This window comes from Vicugna pacos, chromosome 11 (assembly GCF_048564905.1).
Source record: "Vicugna pacos chromosome 11, VicPac4, whole genome shotgun sequence".
NCBI lineage: Eukaryota > Metazoa > Chordata > Mammalia > Artiodactyla > Camelidae > Vicugna > Vicugna pacos.
The window spans coordinates 19146236-19160263 of record NC_132997.1 but is presented as its reverse complement, the minus strand read 5'-3'; the positions used below and the strand labels follow the sequence as shown (position 1 = coordinate 19160263).

At 42.2% G+C, this 14028-nt stretch overlaps 1 pseudogene; it reads right to left on the bottom strand.

Moving 5' to 3' along the window:
* The window catches only part of LOC140699882 (formin-2-like), a 72281-nt pseudogene that overhangs the window by 21754 nt on the left and 36499 nt on the right, over nt 1–14028 (bottom strand).

Below are 14028 nucleotides of genomic sequence, written 5' to 3'. Positions count from 1 at the left end.
CCTTTTATTTTAATTCTGTAGTGCAACATACACTAAATACCTTGACAAAATCACATCACATCAAGCAAATCATTTCATATATACAGAAAAGCCCAGGACCTTACAATTCTTTGTATTTCCTTCTGTACCTACCACAACTACCTTGCACATAGAACATCAACAGATGTCCAACAAAGTTCAGTGAAAGATAAACATCCTTTATAAGCTAAGAACTTTTATCGGCCAGTTATCAATTTAGATCAGCTGCTTGAACAATTTGCCTTTCTCCCCAGATCATTACCAACGTTGCCCAACAGAAAGGAACTTCATACCCTCTAAGGCTCTGTAGAGCAAACACACAGATTCATTTCACGGTAAGCCCTATGGCCCCGGAGCAAAGAAAAACATTGTGTGACCTCTAATGCTTCTTTCATATTCTCATCTCAAGTTGTAACTGCTTTCCAGGTGCCTGCTGCTTTTCATTCTTAAAATTGACAGAATAGTTTCTCTTATTTCTTTATTTCTAACACTAAAATGTCTAATTTTTTTCTCTTAGAGTTTCCATAAAATAAATACTTTTCAGAAAAATCCTGTCTGCTTCTTAATGCATTATATTGAACACTTTGCCAAAGTGTTACCCATTTTCAAAACTGGTTCCTCCACAAGGGTGTCCTTGTGTCTCTGCCCTCCCCAGCCACGCCTCACTCCACTCTCTGAGGCCACACCTCGCCCTCCCCAGCCACATCTCATCCTCCCCACGCTCACTGAGCCAAAGTGTTTATCAAGCACCTAAGAAAGAGCAGAGTCTGAGGTAAACTTCAAGGAAGAGTAACCCGTGTTTTGGGGCCTCAGCCACGCCTTTGCCTCTCTTCTTGAACCCCTCTGTTTCCTACTCTGGTCTATATTTTAGCTGTATGCTTGTCTTGTGAATTGTGGTTTTGTGGGTTTATAATTAAATTATATGGATTCTATCCTTTTTTGCCTTACAGTTTATCAGGAACTTAACATTAAACAATGATTTTTCCAACATTTTGATATAACTAATAAATTCTAATAAAATTCAAGTGACTTGTTTTCATGTCTCCATTTCTATTTCTTCAGAATTGTATTCCCCACACCTTTCTTTTGATCTGAGCAATTCTTTTTTTACTCTTTGATCCTGTCTCTGCCAAGACACATGTGAGTAGTCCCTCAAGTACCACTGACCAGGCTGCTCCTCATTAGTCACATGTGTTTCCTTGATTTCTTCCTAAATAAAGATGTTTCTGAAGCTGATAATACATTTTACTGAGGGGTTGTTGTATACAGAGCCCTATAGGAGATACTTTAAAAGGAGAACCAATAGAAAAGAATATTCAATCCCTCGATTAAGTCTGCAGCCCAGTTAGGCACTGCAAGGTTGAGAGGGCCCGGGGGGACTGACCAGAGCAGGACCCCAGGGGAAGAGATTAAAGCCGATTTCAAAGAAGGTTAAAACTGGAATGAGATAGGATTTTGCCACTCCCCTCAAATCAGAAGCATTTTTCTAACCTTTGAGAATGTATTTGCATATAAACTATACAACATATGTGATAAGAGAGTATTGATCTTATTTAATTTCTTTTAATTATCCAGCACTTTGTCATAGATGTGGCTATTCACAATTAATAAATATCATAATGTGTGGGTAGACCTAACTTTAAATTGCTTGATGTTATCAATTCTTGCCCCAAAGTTGGAGTTTTTAAAGATCAAACTTCATTCTATTTACCTTTCAACATGTCCATTTAAATTAGAAAGGTGCTAAGAGTTTTAGGAAAATACTTGAAAGCACACATCTTATATATAATTTCAAAAGCAAAAAACAAATGAAAAACTGGGTGGTAACCAGTTTTGCTACCATATGTTAATCTTTAAGGTAGGAGCAAATGTTTCTAGAGAATGACATTTGGCTACAATATTTATATACTGTGAAAATGTAAAAGAATTTTCAGTTTATAAATGGTATTTCAAATGCCAAAGAATAAAAGAACAGAACTGAGAATCCTATTTCACTTTTATGAAATAACTCTTTAGACACAGCAGATTTTCAGAGCAAATTATTTAAAATTAAAATAATCAGTAAGTGAGGTGTAAAGAAAGTAGTTTTAATTTAAAACTTCCTAATTCCATAGGCGCATCTGTAAAAGCACCCAAGGAGCAACAGTAGTTCTCTCTCTTCATGTGAGTGCTGACTGGGTTTGCTCTGAGCATCACTGCAACCTTTGACTCCTTTCAGCTGAGGAAAGGCTTTAAGAGCCATGCTTCTTCCAGGGATATGGCGCTCTCAGAATTATTAGTTACAATGAGAGAGTCAAAGTCAAAACCCATTCAACAAATACCAGTGTGCTGCTCAGACTGAGAGAAGAGGTGCCTGAACTGGCATCTGAAGAAAACCCCAGAGGGAGCCCGGCACCTGGCTCCACGCCCTGGCTGGGTGGGCCTGGGTCTTGCGTTGCATCACCACCTCAGAGAGGGCAGGCAGCCCTGGAGGGCGCTGAAACCTCTCACGTTTATTATTCACACAGAGAAAATGGGCTTAAAACCCCCCATTTCCTTCTGCAGGGGAAATTTACAGAGATTAAAGACTGTCATCTAGTAACTAAGAAGCAAGGTGCTTTACAGGAAAAACAGAATGGTCAGGTTTCTTAAACAGTAATGAAGCACCAGAGCTAGCATGGCAAAGTTCTGATAAAACTTAAACATGGACAGGTGACCTGACCGGTTTCTCTCTATGCCTCTGAAGCATCTTGACATCAGACTCTTATAAATGGTATAAATATAATAGAATAATGTAAACGTGTCACCTCATCCTTTGATGATTTTGGCATGAGATGGTATTAAGCAGCCACAGGGCAATGACCCATGTAAACGTACAGCTTTTATCACAGTGGAGATAACATGAGGTATAAAGTCAAACAGATCTATGTTCAAATCCTGGCTCTCACCCTTTTATCAGTTTTTTGACCTAAAGCTAGTTATATCCTATAAACATCATTTTCTTATCAGTTAAATATCAATTATAATAATTACTTTAAAGGATTATTCTAAGTGTTGCATAAGATAATACAGTAAAAGAATAGGTGCACAGAAGGTTGGCAATTAATTCTGGTTTCCTGAACCCATTTTATGGCCAGTTATTTAGCCTCGTATGACACAGACAAACATCATCTAAAGAAAGAACCAGTCCCGAAGTAAACTTATGACAAAGAGTCAGTGATTCCAAGAGTAAGTGATATCACTGCTGAGTGCTTGACCTCAATTACTTCCAAATATTGTCACCTCCCAATTAGTGTATTACATTTTCTAGCTTCCAGACAATTCACTGGCAACAAGGAAATGAGAAGCTGTGAAATTTAAATCAGTCTATTTCACCATTGCGTTTCCAAGCTGTACCATCAGCTGTTTTTAAATCACCCAGTTCATCAGGTTTTCTGCTTATTATTGGTTCACAGCTTAAGAAAAATAGAAAGTCACTATAATTTTATAGACACGAATATCTACCTTGAATTATAGCTGGAATCTTAATATATAGAGCAATGTTGTATGTGCTTTATCATTGTTGATTGTGTAGAACACTTTTTGTCCAGGTTTTCTTTGGCATTATCATATATAACAGAGAATTCAATAAGATATGGCCTGGAGATGAGAACTAGAAAAATCTAATACATTAGCTCAGATTAGAACTTAGTCATGTCAGAAAAAGAGTCACAAAAATAATGAAAAGACATTATAAATATTTTTCTTAATTATATCTCACTTTATTTCTCTTTACCACTCTTTGTTTTTCTAAATCGTATTCTCTATCAGCTAATCATTACACAGTGATTAACATTCAGCTGAGCCCACCACGCCTCTCCAAGTCCCCTAGCATGATGTAGGTTTCTGCTCTAAAAAAAGAAGCTGGGAAAACCTGTTTTATGACATTAACATTAAGAGAATCTTTACTCTTATGATAATGACCAATCTAGCCATATTTCTGAAAAGCACAGGAATGGACATATGAAACGAAGTTCTCAACTAATGTTATAGTCTTTTTTCTCCTCCAGGAGGAGCAAACTTTCATGTATGATGCAGGGCTGCTTCACTTGAAGAGGGAAGCCATTTTATATTTGGAAAAAGTCTCAAAAATCAGCAAACTATTTGATTTTACAGAGATGAACACTATGCCCTAGATAGCCTGAGTATGTTGTCACAAAATAACCAGAAACAGACCTGAGCCTGGAACTGAGGAATAAACTGTTTCATTTTCTGCTTACACCATGCTCCAGAAAACATTCTTCTTATTGGCAATTTCACATGCTAAGTTATTTTTAAAAGAATAGTGGGAGTATGTGTAAGTAAAATTTTCAAATGATTTTATACTCAAAAGAGCAATTGCTAACCACAATTATAAGTGTTTCCTATTATTGCAGGAGGTATATATTTGTGCAGGGAAAAAAGTCATAACATTTGGCTTCCTTATTAACAGAATAAAAAAATTTTGTGGAAATTAAACTAATGCTTTATCCAACCAAAGCAACTGAAGAATATTATTTGATTTTAGGAAAGCTCTAACACATTAAAAACTTCTTATCCATGTGACTGTTAGCTCAATCAGGCACATTCTCCTGCACAGAGTGGCCCTGCTCACTGCTGGAGAGGCTGCTGTGGGCTCAGCTCCTTGGCTGGACACACAACGACACAGAATCTGAGACACCTGTATTCAGTTCCACCTCAAGGCTGACTTTCTTGGCAAAGTCTGAATGGAAGAAAGCATCCGCTTCCACCTGCCTGGATTCCCCTGCAGGCTGAGAAACAGGGCAGCCTAGTGAGCAGGCAGATGGGAAGAGAAATCAGTTTGTCACAATTTTAAGACAAATAAGAGAAAGGGATCTGACATCCTAATCAAATCTTCTTACCTCCTGAACAGCATCTGATTATTTTTTCAGAGTTTCTACAACAGCAGTTTGAGATTCTGGGTTGAAAAGGAAGAAGACAATATATTTAATAGCAAATTTTCTCACTTCTTTGATCAGAAAACAAAACTAACTAAAATATATCTTTTAACCATAAGTACCCAAAATATGCAGGTTATCTCCCAGTTATATCTCCATATTATAAGACAAGACTGCTTTTCTGTATATTTAACACACAAAATATATAACCCTCATGTCACCAGTTATTTTCAAAATCAGATTAGCACTATGCCCTTCTTTACACATCAATCATGGTTATTTCTCTCAATTGCTAGTTTGTTTTGGGACCAGGAAGTACCTGCAAAGACATTCACTTTTTATATTAGCCACTTAAGTCTGTACAATGATAGAAGCCAACACACCAGTCCTGAAGGATGGAATGTTGAACATCTTATCTGACTATTTGACAATCTACCTTCCACTTTAATAAGAGATAATGAACACTCACCAAGAGGCACTGAGTAATAAGAGATTTTGCTCCTTTAAGTTTGTCATTTGAGAATCTACAAGACTGCAAATTCTTCATATTGGAAAACCTAAGGGACACCCAAGTCCACATTTTGGTTTGGTTTTTTTAAACTCAGGATACTTTCTTCTAAGTGAAGCTTGCATGGTAGTTTGAAAACAAAAACATAACAGAGCCTCCAGGAATCCCCAGGGCTGCATGGATCAGTCTGAAAATGACTCATCATGTCCATCCTGGGCATTTGCATTGAGAGACCAGAGGCCCAGAACACAAGCATCTGGGCCAGATGAAGACTAGAGTCTGTCTCCTGTCACATTGATCCCCACCCCAAACTGGCATGCAGACCAGACACCTGATAAGACACAGCAGTCTCTCTTGGGGACACTTTAGATATTTCTACTTTAGTAGAATTTTAGTTGATGTATGTGACAATGTATAGGAAAAATAAAAGGCACTTATTTAAATCATACAGTATATTGTTAAACTGTGTTGAAAGTTTTCACTTCACGTAGATTAAAGCACCGTCTCCACACGGGCCCAAGGGCCTTCTTCTGTCCACCCGCACCCCGACCTCTCTAACCACCTCTGCTCCAGCCACACGGCCTTCCTGCTGCCTTTGGATGCACCAGTCACATGCCCTGCACCAGATCTCCGCAGCAGGGGCATCTGCACACCCCTGCTCCCTGCCCCCTTCCTTCCGGGCTCTGTGCAGTCCTCCTGGGCCCTCTATTCAGCAGCAGCCCCGCCGGCTCCCCAGCTCTCCCCATTCCCTGGTGATTCCTTCACAGTGTGGCTCCTCAAATGAAATACAACACAATTCACTTGTTTGCTGACTTATTTATCAAATCCTATGAAGACAGAGATTTTGTAGATTTTTTTCCCCTTATTGAACCCCTAGCATCAAGAATAGTGCCTGGTAAACAGCAGATGTTTAAAATATCTGTTGCGTACTTGTAGGAGGGAATGAGAGTTCAAAAGAATGATCCAGTGATTCCAACCACAGAAGTGGGAGCCACCAGGAAGAGAGCAATCTGAGCAGGGAAGGGGGGCAGAGATCAAACAGAAGGCACAGGCACCACCTGAGCTCCGAGTGTCTCTTTCAGAACAAAAATCACCGAGAAGACCAGGAAGCAGTCACTCACGGACAGGCGTCACTGTGGCACAGAATTAGCAAGTAGCCTTAAAATACAAGCCCTTCCCCAGACAAGCACTGTTCCACTGAGTTAAGTAAAAGGGCTTCTTTTCTCTTATACTGACAAATCTCTACTCTGAACTTAACACCTGAGTTAGCCAATTTGGAAGGAAGATCGTTAACAGCAAGGCTAGGAACAGTTAATATTAAATCCTGTCCAGACTGGAACATTTTTATTTTCTGCTGTTTTTAGTCACCTCCAAATCCTCCCAAGTACAATAGACTTGAGAAAAGGCCCTGGGGCTTTGCACTGATGAGAAAGTGTCCCTTCCTCCTCTGTGTGGCTAGTGCAGGAGGAGTCCCCAGGGTCCCCTGGTTGAACACTAACAGCCCTAGACCTGGTGACCTGCCCCCAAAAGTGAACTCCTGGGCTCTGATGGTGAACAAGAATGTGTACAGCTGACCAGAACAACAAACTAGAAAGATTTATCAGTCGATATTTTGAACACTGACATCTAAACTGTGGATTTCCCTCTGAATCAATGTGACCTGAATTGAATTGATTTTCCCATCCCCATCCCTTTCACTATACTTCTTATTTCCTTGAATCAATGTGTTACAACATCTGGGAGAATCTTATATATTAAAATATTCTCTTAAAATCAGAAACTGAACTATAGGAGTTCTAGAGGGTCAAGATTTTAAGGTGAAAGAAACATACAGAATAACTGTACTACAAAGTAAGGGGGGAATTAATGAGAATAGTTAGAGAAGAAAGAAAAATAAATGTTGAGGAGAAAGAAGACAGTAGAGAGTAAAAGTAAGAAAGAGGGAAGAAAAGGAAGGGAAAGAGAAACAGTAAAGATAAGATTGAGAAATTGCAAACCGTGGAACAAGCAGAGAGAAGCGAGCATGCTGGGGGCCGATGACCAGGACGCTGGCTTGAGTAACGGCTCAGGTCTGGAGTCGGTGGGCAAGAGTGCATGAGGAACCCTCTCAGCTCTACAGCATCCTCAGGATGCTTGCCCCTCATGCAGACTCCCCTGTTCTCCTCTCCCAGGGCCCGGGAGCACTTTTGGGAACTGCCTTTTACTCTGGAGCCGGCAGCCGGGCCCCATTCATTAACTAGGATGGTGGCTTTTAAAGAGTAACTGGTGAGCTTACAAGGGGACATCTGCCAACTCCACTCTGCCTTCTTAAGAATCAGGAAATGAGCCTGGTTTGAACAAACATTACTGTGACACAAAGTAGGAGAACGAGCAGCCCTGACAGAATGTTAAATGTTCCATTTCTTTCTTTTTAAGTTCCCTCACAAAAATGCCTGGGCCCCCCACAACTCCAAATATGTTTCAGAAATGATTTCTTCATCACCACAAATAAGCCTATGACTTACAAAACAAAATGCACCTGGATGAGTTTCACATTTGTAGAGAGGACAGCAAGAAAAATGAAGAGGATGGGCTGCTCTGCTATGAATGGAGAATAAATCAAGTCACCCCTTTAACATATACAAATTATACCTTATGAAAATGAATGCGCAGTCTCTAACAAGTTTTACTTTTTTTTTTTTTTGGATGAAGCAGAAAAGAATTTTATTTCTTTGCCAGGCAAAGGAGATCACAGCGGGCTAGTGCCTCCAAGACAGTGAACCTGCCAGGGATAGAAGGAAGGGGGTTTTACAGTAAAAGTTCAAGAGTTCAAGGGGCGGCCCTAATTTCCATAGAGGTCGCATACAAGGTAACAAATTGTTGCAATGTTGTCCTTGTTTTTGCAGAAGCAGCTCTTACTTCCACCAGGCATGTCCTTATGGGCATGTTTACCTCTGGCTTTGGGAATCTCCTAATATTGTTGTGCCTACAACAAAGGGTATTTAGGAAGGGAGGCTATGGAAAAGTGCTCTAGAGAAAAACTTGTGAAGTTTAGATGCAGATTGGTATATGTTTCTAGGACTGAAGTAGGCTGAGACCTGGGACCTCTTGCTGCAGTCCCTGCACCTCAAGTAACGAAATACAAAGAAACCACAGGAGACTACAAACAGTTGCCTGCGTGTGCAGCTGGGGTGGGTTATGAACAATAACATACAGAAAATAGAAACTCAGTTGCCTTTTCTGAGGTGTCAGGGGCAAAAGCACACAGCACCACCAGGGGACTGGGCAGACCACCCAACCAGCCCCTCCTCTCCAGCCCAACCCTTGTGGGCCAGAGCATGAGGAAAGCCGTCTAAACCCTTGAACACTTAAGCACTTATGAATACCAGATGGTCAGTGATGGCAGTATTTCCCACTCTCAATTCCTTCTACATCTATGGAAAGTAGGAACCGGCATCATCCTCTCCTAGCTGCTTTCTGCTGAACTGGGCTTTCCTCTGGGGTTTTTCTGATGGAAAAATGCACGTGTTCATGCTGTTTAGCAGGGGTGCATGTTAGAGACGTCACCGTAGTTTTACAAAGGCAGGGTGCACAGTGCACTGTAAGCTAAAAACCATATAAAACCCTGGAATAGTATCGACGAGCATAAGCAATAGTTGAAATAGTCCTGAAAACATGGAGCACAGCCTTTAGGAATCAAAAACAAACTTGAAAACCAGGGATCGACATCAAAGAGAACTTCAGGGCCTTGTGTGTCAGCACCATCAACATTCTGGGTTTTCACATCATCATAAAGGGTAGAGACATTTCCAGATTCATCAAGGATGTGAACACAGCATGTGGCGGGAATAGCCACACCAGTTTCTCCCTGAGAAGCCGTCAGTGTGTCTGATGCCACTTGGTTCTGTAAATCTGCCTCCCACATTAGGGGGAACTCCATGCTCAGTAGTGTAAAACTGCTGGTTATCATTCAGGGCTTTCCGTGTGAAGTTAGCCAAGGCCTCTAAGTCAGGGTCACACTCTCCAATCTTATATTTGGGACAAAGAAGTTGAGTAGATAATCATACCACTTAAGAACAGATGTCCTCCATCTGATATGGATATAAGGTAGGCTAGCAAACTTTACTGTGGTAATGTCACATGTCAGTGAACTTGTGCCCAAGGAAAACCCAAGGCACATCTACCAATCTTGGTGGTAGCCAGGCCAAAGGCTAACCTGCAGATCCAGTGGGCTCCATCTGGGGCTCTCCAGTAAATTCCTGATCAGTGAGTCCAATCAGTGGCAAACCAGTCACTGCTGTGTAATATTACAAGATGATGGCACTGTTCAGTCCTTACTGAAGCCCATATATTGGGTGGAATTTGGCCAATGTTGGAAGGAGTGATTCCTTTGTTCCCAACATAAAGAGGCCAAACCACGTGGCCTGCCATAGTCAAGAGTCAACCAAAAGACCCCATCCCATACCTGATTAAGCCTTCTAATGTGCGGCACAGAATCTGAACAAATCCACCTTACACCCAGTCTGCACTGCCAAGAGCTGTGCACTGCAGCACAAGTGAGGAGATGGGCTGACAGAGCACACAGCGCCCAGGCCCCCCACCTCCAACCTGGCCCAGCCAGCCACCCCACACCCCCCCACTCTGACATGGTCACATAACTTGGCCACCTGGTTTTAGGGACTTTGTAAGGTTTTCTTTTTTCATTTGCTCATCTGTCAGGAAAAGAGACTCACTATTGGTTCTTCAGCCTCCAGCTCACTGAGAAAAAAAGAGGAAATACTCCTAGTGCACTCCTAGAAGAGGTGCTGCCTTTAGTCCCAAACCCTGGAGGGTGTTCATCATCTGGGGACTTGCTCCTGACTTTCCTCTCCTTTTCTCATTTCATCCTGCCAATTGCTCAGAAGACAGACTGAGGTAGAGTTTGGATGGTGGGGGAGGGAGTCTGCATCAGGGCTGAGTTTACTTGCACATTGGAGAAAGAAGAGGCTCTAGTGGAGAGAGGGTGCAAAGCCACAATCACAAATTCAGATGCTGTCAGTCTGCTGGAGGGGCCACACTTACACGGCCTGATGGACGCCAGAGCTCAGAGTGGCAGCGGGTCCCAGCCCTGCTGTAGGCACCCTTGATGGTGGCAGGCAGCGTGGGGAGCCTGACCCCAGAGACACCCTCACCCAGCAGTTATGCATGCTGTCTCTGGATCTGATCAGAGACATCCAAAATACCAGTGAGTACACAGAGGGCCCTACAGTGCTCCCCAGATGGAGCTCAAGCCTGCTCCTTGCCCTCCACTCAGGAGAAACACAAGAGATTCCATGGACTGCCTGAGCACCACCAGTCCTGGGGCTCCAGGACTCATAGGCCCAGGCTTCTGTGCGGGCTTCTCTGTCCAGGCCCATCAGCGTGGTCAGCTCAGGGTCTCAGAGCAGCATGAAGACAAGCACCAGCAGCAATCCCTCTGCACAGAGGTGGTTTAGATCATCATCCTCCTTGGGATAATCAGGGCACAGCCCAAATCAGAGCACAAGCCAGGTGAGCTTAAGCCGCTGAGCAAGGGAGATTCAGGGCTGCACACCTGCAGGAGGGAGGACTGCAGCAAGTGCAAGTGTGAGGGGTGCACCCGCCCAAGGCCTCTGCCGTCAGCCTGGATTTGGACAAGTGGTGCCTGCACCTGGAGCATATCACGACTGACTGAGGGACCTGTGTGTGTGTGTTGTTCCAATGACGATGAGGACAACCTGAGTTCCTACAGCCAGTCTCACCCCTGCGCACGCTCGTCTGCCACAGTGTCATCTCCCTCTCCTTGTCCTGTCCATGGTGTCAACTTTCAGCAAAGGTTGCCCCAAATTGTGCCAGGGATGCTATGACCCAGTGAACATGTCTGCGATGCTGTAAAAATTCACACAATTTGCTGCAAAGTTCCCAATGTTTTTTCCAGAGACGATGCACCATATCTCTGTATACACACCACGTGTGTCTGAGAAAACCAAGTTGTGCCCCACTACACAGCACAGTCACAAAACATCACACAAATATGTTACACGTCCAGAAGAATGAGGACCAGTCAGCACATTTTCAGACCATATCCTGCCCCATGGAAGCCTTCACTGCAAGACACTGATGTCCCTTTAGACCCCCTGTATAACACACAGTCACAGTAAAACTCAACACATACTTTCCAGGCTTCTCACACCTTGCTCAGTGCAAAGAGTATCTACATGAAGATCCACCGCTTTGTAAAACATGATTTGTTTTAAGGCACTTTTTTAAGTTTGGCCTTGCTGGAACTTCTTATATGGGATCTCAGGCTGAACTTTTGAAAGGCCTCCCAAGGCCAGGAAAGCCCCACCGCCAGTCCCCACCCGCAATGCCTGCAGACCCAGGTGGACTTTTCTCAAGTTCCAAAATATCCTGAGGTTCCTGCATCTGCCATGAAATGGCCTTCCTTATTCACTTGGAAAGGCTCCTAGGAACCTAAGAGTTTCCAAATTCTGAAGGTCTCAGGTAGGAAGAAAAGATAAAGGCTTCAGTTCTGTTTATACAGGTGTAATTTACCAAATCACTGTAAGCCATAATTAGCTTAAGAGGAAGGGCCCCTTATATCCTAATTCTGGCCGAGGGGTCATGAGATCTCTGATGCTACCTTTCTTCTCCAAATAGCTTCCATGCAGCAGGGATTCCAAGGGGGTGCAACTGAGAGGAAAAGGGAGTGTTCCTGAAGTAAAAGTGGCTTTGGGAGCTGCTGGGGCAGTCCCTCCTCCATTCTCCACTCCCGTCCCAGAGTCCCAACCCCCAGGGATAGAAAAGTACATGACAACTATGGAATAATAGGAGACAAGGGCTCTGGCAGAGGAGCCTCTCCAGGAGCCAGTTCCATCCAGGGCAGCGTGGCTCCCCAGGTCCCCCTGGGCACACCAAGGTCAGCACTGCTGCTACTCACAGCAGCCCCCTCCCCAAAATCCATGTCACTGGGGCCACTGACAAAAAGTGTATGAGTGGGGACATGGGCCACCACTGAGGAGGCCATGACTGAAGAGCTGAGCTGATGTGGGAACAAGTTTTACATTTTAAGGAAATATGCACTTACGTAAAATTATTAAACTACAGCTTCTTTAATGGTACATGTTAATTTAATTCAAATCTAGTCAATTTAATTGAAAGAGACTTCATTAAATTTCATTTAAACAGCATGACTTATGACTAGCTGCCTAACAAATGGTACGGGTCTGTAATTCTGGTATACCACATCCTTCTACAAAGGAAGATGGGGTTAAACATGTAATTTCCCTAAAGGGGGCCAAACTTGTATTCTGCTATTTGATTATTTAATAGTATTGAGCTGCTGCTCATTGCCAACAAAGGATAGCCACACATGAGGTTTAGCTTGCACGTATAAGGGGGAAATTTGGGCTGATTTTTTAAAAAATTGAACATGGAGAACCATTTATAGGAGACATGGCTGATCTGTTCTACAGCATTTTTCCCCTTGACCATGCAGTAAGTTGAGATGACTGCCATCAAACATGCCCTTGGCCCCTTGCAGAATTTCTGCATTAACCTCCATTAAACATGTGTTAGAGCACTGGGACTAAGCTTGGAAATGGGGTGATGATGCTGTATTTGCATTTCATCCCACAGAGTCTCTTTTATTAAGAACCAGTAGAAACACTTCTTTTGGATACAGGAGGCCAGAAAAGTTGTTCTTCTGAGACTGTTGCTTTTAATCTCATGGACACATGGCATGATATATAATTGTTCCCTTCTCCCTTTCTACTTTCAACCTGAGGGATAAATTTGCAACTACCTTTAAAAACTGCTAGCCCTTCTGAAATACATTCTGCTTCATTTTATTGTTCCATCCTAAATTCCTTTCATTTTAATCTATTTTCCTTTATAATTCTTTTGGACACTTTGTATATTCATAAACTGCTCAAACCACCCCTCCCTTTTTTCTTTTTTGGAGCCAAAGTAGGTAACAATTCTTTCAGCCAGCATGTAAATACAATTTTTAGGATTTCTACACAAAAAGTTTGTCATGTTTCTACCAACTCTCCTTCCATATTTTCCTCCGGGATTTTATGTGCCCAAACAGCTTTTCTAAAATCAGCCCTCTGTTCACTCTCTTGATTACTCATATTACTAAAGATAAGGGCCTTGATTTTCCAAAGATGCACCCAGAATGATCCAGTCTCTGTTCACACCCAGACATCTTGATCCTGATCTCCATGAATTCATCAACTAAAGTTGTCTGTTTGTATAAATCTGTTGTGTAATCTTTGAAACTTGGTACTGAGCCTCTAAAATGGTCCATGGGATGTTTCAGTACACACACAAAACTCAAATTATTGCATTTATGTGCTGAGTAGATATTTTATTTATTTACATCTTTTTCAACACTATATCCTCAATTATTCACTCAAATATTTAAGTATATGTGTCCAAAGTATATGTGTCCAAAATATTTAAGTATATGTGTCCAAAGGTCTTAAAATGTTGGGAGTCTACATAAGAGACAGATATGTAGAAAGAGATAAATTACATACCTAAATAATTCAAATGATAGAAATATAAATAAAATGGCATGGGACTTCAGAAGAAAAAAACCACCAT